At 42.5% G+C, this 8,201-nt stretch overlaps 1 protein-coding gene across 3 annotated transcripts in view; it reads right to left on the reverse strand.

The window, feature by feature from the left end:
- Nucleotides 1-8,201, reverse strand: part of DYM (dymeclin) — a 390,748-nt gene that overhangs the window by 20,552 nt on the left and 361,995 nt on the right. The gene's annotated exons all lie outside the window — the stretch shown is intronic.

An 8,201-nucleotide genomic window follows, 5' to 3' on the forward strand; every position in this document is an offset into this window, starting at 1 on the left:
TTGACACTTAGTGACCTCATCTGTAAACCATTACTGCTGATGAGGCCTGCTCTGCCGGTGGTGAGGGGCCGATGCGGAAGGCTGGCTGTGAGGTTTAAGCGACTCACGTGGGGCCGGGGGCACAGCGAGGGCTGGGCAGGGCTGCTGGCCGACCCCGGCCTTGTCCACGGAAGCAGTGCCCCAGAAGGGCCCTAAACGAGCCCATCTCCTGCCCTGGGACAGGTACAGTCAAAGGAAAACTGGGAATAGCGGGACCCCTGCCTTTTCTGTTTTGGTTGGTTGGTCTATTTATTTATTTTTCAAAGCAATGCCACAGAAGGCAAGTAAAACATTTGTAGGTGAAGTATTTGAAGATCTATGGTCATTTCTAAAACCTGACAGTAGTTTAACAGGAAGCAATCTTACGTTTTACAATACAGGCTCTGATTAATCCAAATTTACATATTTCAATAAAGCAACATGCATTGCTTATCTCTTAATTTGCTTTCAGGGACTAACCACCGATAACTCAGTTTGCTATACACTGCAAGCATGTTAACTAACATTGGAATTTACCTCCAAAGTATTCAGAAACGTTTTGAAGGATATTTCTAAAAGAAATTCTAAATTTAAACAATCAACATATTTTAGAGGAATACTTAAATGATAAAATACTTTTTTATACTTAGAGAAAAGGACATAGTTTATTTAGAGAAAAGACTCTTGAACATTTGCTTCATTTTTTAAAAAATAAAAATTTGGGAAAATAAGGTGAAACTATAAATTTCCCCTAAAAGAGAACTATTGTGTATTTAGCATGAAAGGGACGACATCTGAGTTCTGGGGCTTTTAAAATACTGCTTTACTTTCTTAAGGAAGAGAGAATATTGTGCTTACTGAAAGAGTAATTTACATTGTTGATACATCTTCCACAGTTTCTCTATCCTAGTGAACATACAAAAAACCTTCTGATGAAGAAGGATGTTAAGATAAAACTTCTGATTAAATCCCTCTTGTAAGGTGACCTGTTAACCCATGCATCCTTCCTTCCTTTGTATTAATATTTACATTTTAATTATACCACTGATGATTTAACAAATATGGTATTTTAACACAATGGCAGATACAAAAATAATGGTCTCCTCTGCCATCTGGCTGATGGGTCTTCATCGTTTGTTGTGACTATACCAAGAGCCCAACCAACTGGCTGACTCCTGGCCGTTTTTCTGGCTGTTCTGGTGGTCAGGGTTGCAGCAGGGCAAAGCGAGGCACAGACGGCAGCCCCAGAGCTGCTGTGAGGGCTGGGCCAGCAGCCCAAGCTGAAGGCTTACTTGGTACCATCGAAAGCCCAACATCTCCCCCAACTTTTGATTAGGGATGCCTACACGCAGCCATGAAATTAAAAGACGCTTGCTCCTTGGAAGAAAAGCTATGACAAACCTAGACAGTGTATTTAAAAGCAAAGATATCACTTTGCTGACAAAGGTCCATCTACTCAAAGCTATGGTTTTTCCAGTAGTCATGGACGGGTGTGAGAGTTGGACCATAAAGAAGGCTGAGCATAGAAGAACAGATACTTTCAAAATGTGGTGCTGGAGAAGACTCTTGAGAGTCCCTTCGACTGCAGAGAGATCAAATCAGTCAATCCTAAAGGAAGTCAACCCTGAAAATTCATTGGAAGGGCCAGTGCTCAAGCTGAAGCTTCAATACTTTGGCCACCTGATGTGAAGAGCCAACTCATTGGAAAAGACCCTGATGCTGTCAAAGACGGAGGGCAGGAGCAGAAGGGGGTGACAGAGGATGAGATGGTTGGATCACATCACCAACTCAATGGACATGAGTTTGAGCAAACTTCAGGAGATAGTGGAGGATAAAGAAGCTGGCCAGTCCATAGTGTCATAAAGAACTGGGCATGACTTAGCAACGAACAACGAACAACAACATGCACAAAAGTGGAGAGAAGAGTGTGCCCTTCCACCACGAGCATCGTGGTCAACTGACGGTCATTTCTGTTTCAGCTATTTCCAACTTCCTTCCTCTGAATTATTTTGGCATTAATCCTACAATTTTATCCCCAAATATTAACCTACATATTATCAAACAGGTAAAAACTTCTTGCTCTACTTTTAAGATAACTCATTAAAATTAAGTTAGAGTGATCCTTTGTACCATAAAAGTATTTGACAAAAAACATGTCATATGGCCTCTAAGTAATCATAAACAGTTACTTGGAGAGCTAAGACGAGTGCAAAGGAAAAAAAAAAAAAGGGAGTCATCAAAAAGCAATTCTCCAGTGTAATCTATTGTTTAGAAGAAGCAATGTACTAATTACCAGTCCTGATTTAGATGGATTCTAGGATGTGCACGAACAATCCAAGTGACCTCCTAGCTCCGTCTGCTTCCTCTCCTTTATACAAACCATCAGCCTCTGCCAAAACGACTCTCTGAGGTCCTCTGCAAACCCCAGGCGATTCCCTGCTCCTTGAGGCTCTGTCTCTGAGACTGCTCTTCAGAGCTTAGATGTCCTCCCCACCACTTTATCGCTTCCAACACAACAGGCTCAAACGCCTCCCACTCTCCTGAATGTCCTTCAAGGCCCCTCCAGTGCTAGGTGCCTGCTGGCCCACCCACAGGCATCCGTTTGTACACTTCCCACAAGACACCTGGACTGGACACAGGTTTGCATATGGCTTATGTTTTGAACGCAGACTTTGCTGAGTGAGGAACGTGCCCTCCCCTGTCAGGAGCTACGGTGGCTTAGGAAAGATGCAGACCCTGCAGATGAGAGCAGGTGGGGAGGCTGGGATGTGATGGTGGACCTGAGTGGTCCTGAAGGAGGCGGTCAGGTGGGGCAGCATTTCAGCACAGGGAATTATTTGGAGGCCTGGTCAAACAAGAAAAAGGTCTCAGCCCTTCAAAGAGCACAAGAGGGCCACAGGTGCAACGGTGAGTTCTGGTCAAGGGGGATGTCCTTGGCGGTCCGGTGGTTAAGGACTTGTCACATCCACTGCAGGGGGTGTCAGTTTGAACCCTGGTTGGCAAACTAGGATCCTGCAAACTTTGTGCCCACCTCTCCCCTCACCCCCAAATCTGGTCCTGGTTCTCTGTGGCTTAAAGAAAAAATCTTTGATGACTTACCAGTGAGAACTACTGTCATAGAAAACACCAAAAAGAAAAGACAGAGCCTGCACCAAGGTGTTTACAACCTACATCTGGAGATAAAACATTTATAAAAATAAGACAAGGCAGAAGTGATAAGTATCGTGTAGGTGTACAAATGAGCATAACATAAGGAAGTTCACGGAAGGGAGTCATCACTTTAAATGGAGGCATCAAGGGAGGCTTCAAGGAGGAGGTGGCAATTGAGTGGTCTGTAAACGATGGGTAGAAGTTGGGCATGCGAAGATAGGAAGAAAGGCATTATGGACAGAGGGGGAGACATAAGACATGACACGGAGGCAGAAAAGCACAAGGGTGCCCAAGGACCAGCCCAAGTTCAAGCTGTTGAGAAAATGGGGACTAAAATGGGGAGTGATGTGAAACAGAGCTGAAGGGCCGGTTTACAGATCCTTACTGAGCCTGACTCTAGACTCCGGTCTGTGCAAAAGCCACTGTGTGTGTTTGAGCAGAGCAGTGGTCAGACTGGAATGCTGCTGTGGAGGATTACCTAGGAAGCAATGGGATCCATTTGATTGAGGAGGGCAGGAAGCAAGCCCCCAGAAGAGAAGGAGCTGGGCGACTAGATCGGGGTCCAGGTGACAGGGTGAGGGACTGAACCTGAGATGACGGCGGCGGAACAGCAGAGGGGTGAACAGAGGAGAGGGTGAGAGCCACCCGGGCGAGGGAGGGAGCAGGGGGCAGGGAGGGAGGGAGGCTTGGCTGGTTTTCACCGCTGCCCCTCCCCAGAAAGGGAGATGAGGGCTCAGAAGAGACAGATCCAGAAATAAATTCAAGAGCCTCCTCTGCTGATGGTCATATGTTGAGTCCAATGACCTTTGTTACCTTTGTTTTTCACTAGAAACAAACAGACAAATAAAATCCGGTTCCGTCCTTGTCTGGCTCCATTCTAATGAGTCTTTATCTTTGTGATATGGTTTCCTTGAGCCCGTTTGCCTCTGGGAAGGGGGTTTCAGTGCGGCTGACATCACACAGCCTGTATATTTAGGTCAGCGGTAGCTGCTGACAACAGCCCGCAGTTCCGCCTGTCTCACAGACTAAGCGTGCTGTCTGGAAGGGTTTATCACCATGCTGGTTCTCTGGTCTCTATCTTTGAAAGCTGGAAACGGGAAACAGAGCCTGGAAGGAAGTCCTAATACTTATTTCTGAAGGGAGATGCTTTCCTTAATTTTGTCAATTTCAGCTTTTGATCATCAGCCTGTGGATATAGAGAGCAGTAATGACAGCTTAGGAACAAGGAGAGACCAGCTGTCAATGACTAAGTTTCTGACTGCAGTCCAGGAAACACACCCACATCTAGTTCAGGTTCAGAGCCTGCTGACCAATGCCCTGGTCAGTCCCCGGGCCTTGACTCTAATATCTCCAGGGCCTGCAGATGCACACTGACTAATGGACAGTCCTCCTGCCGGAAGTCTGAGCCAGGAAACTACCTCTCACATGTTCGGGAAGACAACAGCAAGCCTTGAGGTTCCTGGGACGAGAGTTAAACTGGACTGAACTCAAGGTTCTTCACAGGACCCTGTTTTCCAGGCTTGGAACGCATGTGGTTCCAAGGTCACACTGCTTGCCATGTGTCTTCCTCCTCTACCTCCCAACCTTGCCCTGTGAATTATCTGGGACGAAAACAGGAGTCCTTAGGACACATTAGGGTTAAGGGTTCCAGCTTAACAAAACTGATTCCAATAAGGGAGTTCAGGCTCTATACAAAGTTGAGGCAATATGCTCCCACTCAGAAATGTACAAGTAAATTTCACTCCCAGGGTTCTGCCCCATGGCATTTTTTCTCACTTCTGGAAATCAGGAATGGGAATGGAGTGGGTGACAGAAAGGAGGTGATTAGGATAAACTTGGAAAGCCACTAAGGCAACCTGACTTCATCTAAGGGGAAGAGGCAACCAAATTCTCACATTGGCGCTTTCTGTATCTGGAATATTCTGTCACCATTAGCTGTTACTCAGCTCTCACTTCCCCTTTCTTCAGTTAGAAACTAGACCCCTACTAACTGGAAATTTCATGAAAACACAATTATTTTCAGGACAAAGAAACAAGAGAACAAGCACATATTCAACATAGTATACTTCCAAGGGACCCTCCCACTAAGATCCTGACAGACTCTGCACAGCTTCTGACACTTCACACAGGCCTGTACATGGAAAACTCACATTAGAAAGCGGATGGAAACACAGTCAGATTCTGAATTATTCACAAGAGATAAAAAGCATCTATGCCTAAAGAATTTCCCTTTGAACTATAAAAAGCTTTAGGGTCTAAGTTGTACTGAAGGTGTAGTTTATAAATAAATGAATATATAGACAGAACTAAAGAAATGTTAATTTGTAATATTGAAAGATACTGTACCACAGAGTCAAGAAGCTGAGTGTGGTTTAGGACAGTCCCTGACCCAGAGGAACTTCCTGTCTAGGGGACAGCTGTGTGTGTGTGCTCAGTTGTGCCTGACTCTTTGCGACCCTATGGGCTGCAGCCCGGCAGGTTCCCTGGGAAGGACTCTAAAGTGGTGGGGCAGCAGAGTGGTGGGGCAAGGCTTTGCTGAGGAGGAGGTAATTTCTAAATCTAGAGAGAAAGGGGTGAGTTCTGACAGGGAAGAAGCACTTAAGACACTGGGGGAAAAAAAAAAACATGAATAGGGTCATGTATGCAAAAACAATAGGGAGATAGTAAAACCGGTCACTTCCCAAAGAATGAGGTTTTTAAAAAAAATTTTGGTTTTATACATTTTTTTTGGTCACAGAGGATCTTAGTTCCCCAACCAGGGATTGAACCTGAGCCTCCTGCAGTGAAAGAGCAGAGGAAATGCTGAACCGCCAGGCAAGTCCCATGCTTTCTACTTCATATAAATGGATAGTTTATAATTTATAAACTTTTTATAGATTCTTTATCATAAAACTGCAAACATTACAAAAATTTTTATCAGAACAACTGCAATGCCTAGCAAAGCAAACTTTTGAGGCAGATTCTAGCTTGGAAATACATAAATTCTTTGATTTCAAAATGGGATGTCTCACAAACCTAGTCACTAGTTAATAAAAATGAACTTCTGAGATTTCAGTGATCTTAAACTACTCTTTTTATCTATTCTCCAAAAAGTCATCTATCATTTACAAAGAAAATGTCTTTTGAAATAAACATGCAAAAACTTATATCAAACACAGAATTTTGAAAACAGATTAGTTTTTATGAAGTCTTCCATAATGAGCTCTATGATTTCACATTCCCTAAAGAAACTGTTAACAGTAAGAACTTTTACATTCAGTTTTTGAGGTCCACTCTGAATTTTCAGCTATGATATATTTGATTAAATCTTACTTGAAAGTTAAAAATAATAAAAACAACTACAGTAAACTGATGCAAGGGAATTTTTAAGCTTTGTACTCATATGTAGAGAGGCTAATGTGTATTTGAGATGTCTGGCAAGAGTATATTAAATTCTCTTAATAAAGCTTCTGGGATACCATGTTCCAAATATATATTTTTCCTTTTTCATCTAGATCTCCAACTGAAATAAATTTAATTTTTTCCCATGTTCAAAACTGTAGTTTTGCTTTACTTAAAAAAACAAAATTTTTATTATGGAAAATTTCACACACTGAGACACACAAAAGTAGAGAGTATAGCATAAGAAACCCAATGTACCTACTGGCTAGCTTCAAATTATCCAGTCTGCCCAAATTCTTATCCACCATATTTAAAAAATATAATCCAAGTAATGTATCAGAGTTGAAACAGTTAAAATAATTACTATTGTATAATACTTAGTGAACTCTGGGAGTTGGTGATGAACAGGGAGGTCTGGTGTGCTGCGATTCATGGGGTCGCAAAGAGTCGGACACGACTGAGCAACTGAACTAAACTGAATACTTATCAGTGTATATAGTTTCCCAAATGTCAAAAAGGCCTGTCTGCAGTTGGCTTATTTAAATCAAGACCCAAACAATGTCTATACATTAATTTTTTTTTCACTCCTCCAAGTATTTATTAACCACCTGATAAGATCATTCCAATTCTGAAGAAGGGCAATGCCAAAGAAGTTTCAAGCTACTGTACAACTGCACTCATCTCACATGCTAGTAAAGTTTTGTTCAAAAATGTTCAAGCTAGGCTTTAGCAGTATGTGAACTGAGAACTTCCAGATGTACCAGGTGGGTTTAGAAAAGGCAGAGGAAACAGAGACAAAATTGCCAACAGCCACTGGATCATAGAGAAAGCAAAGGAACGCCAGAAAAATATCTACTTCTGCTTCATTGATTATGCTGAAGCCTTTGACTCTGTGGATCACAACAAACTGTGAAAATCCTTGAAGAAATGGGAATACCAGACCACCTTACTTGTCTCCTGAGACACCTGTATATGGTTCAAGAAGCAACTTAGAACTGGTCATGGAACAACTGACTGGTTCAAGATTGGGAAAGGAGTACAACAAGACTGTATATTGTCCACCTGTTTATTTAATGTATACACAGAGTACATCATGTGAAATGCCAGGCTGGATGAATCACAAGCTAGAATCAGATTGCTGGGAGAAATATCAACAACATCAGATATGCAGATGATACCACACTACTGGCAGGAAGTGAAGAGGAACTAAAGAGCCTCTTGATGCGGGTGAAAGAGGGGAGTGAAAAAGCTGGCTTAAAACTCAACATTTAAAAGACTAAGATCATGGCACCTGGTCCCATCATTTCATGGCAAATAGGAGGGGAAAAAGTGGAAATAGTGGCAGATTTTATTTTGTTGGGTTTCAAAATCATTATTGACAGTGACTGTAGCTATGAAATTAAAGTTATTAGTTTAATTCAGCCACATCAGAGAGAATAACTCAGAAACACAAATTGTCTAAAAAGTGCTTACAGGCCAATCACGAGCTTTGGCTTGGGCTTCTATGCACATCACATCACATCACTGAAATACCCACAGAAGATGTGGCCTTTGTTTTAGAGAAAGCAGGGATATAATCTATTTTCTTATTCCCTTAACTCCCAAGTCCATATATTCATCATAATAACTCCTCTAATTCATACTGACAAGGC

The sequence above is a fragment of the Ovis aries genome, chromosome 23, assembly GCF_016772045.2.
Source record: "Ovis aries strain OAR_USU_Benz2616 breed Rambouillet chromosome 23, ARS-UI_Ramb_v3.0, whole genome shotgun sequence".
Classification (NCBI taxonomy): domain Eukaryota; kingdom Metazoa; phylum Chordata; class Mammalia; order Artiodactyla; family Bovidae; genus Ovis; species Ovis aries.